The sequence below is a fragment of the Propithecus coquereli genome, unplaced genomic scaffold (genome assembly GCF_000956105.1).
Source record: "Propithecus coquereli isolate 6110/MARCELLA unplaced genomic scaffold, Pcoq_1.0 Scaffold32, whole genome shotgun sequence".
NCBI classification, from domain to species: Eukaryota; Metazoa; Chordata; class Mammalia; order Primates; family Indriidae; genus Propithecus; species Propithecus coquereli.
In genome coordinates this window covers 10,367,251-10,367,490 of record NW_012148841.1, presented here as the reverse complement: position 1 = coordinate 10,367,490, position 240 = coordinate 10,367,251, and positions in this window count along the sequence as shown.

Sequence of the window (240 nt, the reverse complement as noted above, 5' to 3'; positions counted from 1 at the left end):
GTATTCAATAAAATTTAGTCATAAGTTGTTATGATGTCTATATCAGTAAGGGAAGGCTAACTGCTGTACCAAAAATTCTCAAAATTTCAGAAATTTAACAAGAAAAACAAATATTTCTCACTTATTTTACAGTCTCATGCAAATCAGAAGGGACACATTGCTCTGTTCAGCCATTCAGGAACCCAGATTCTATTCATTGTGTGCCTTTGTAATTTTCTAAGGTCTTGAAGACCCCCGATG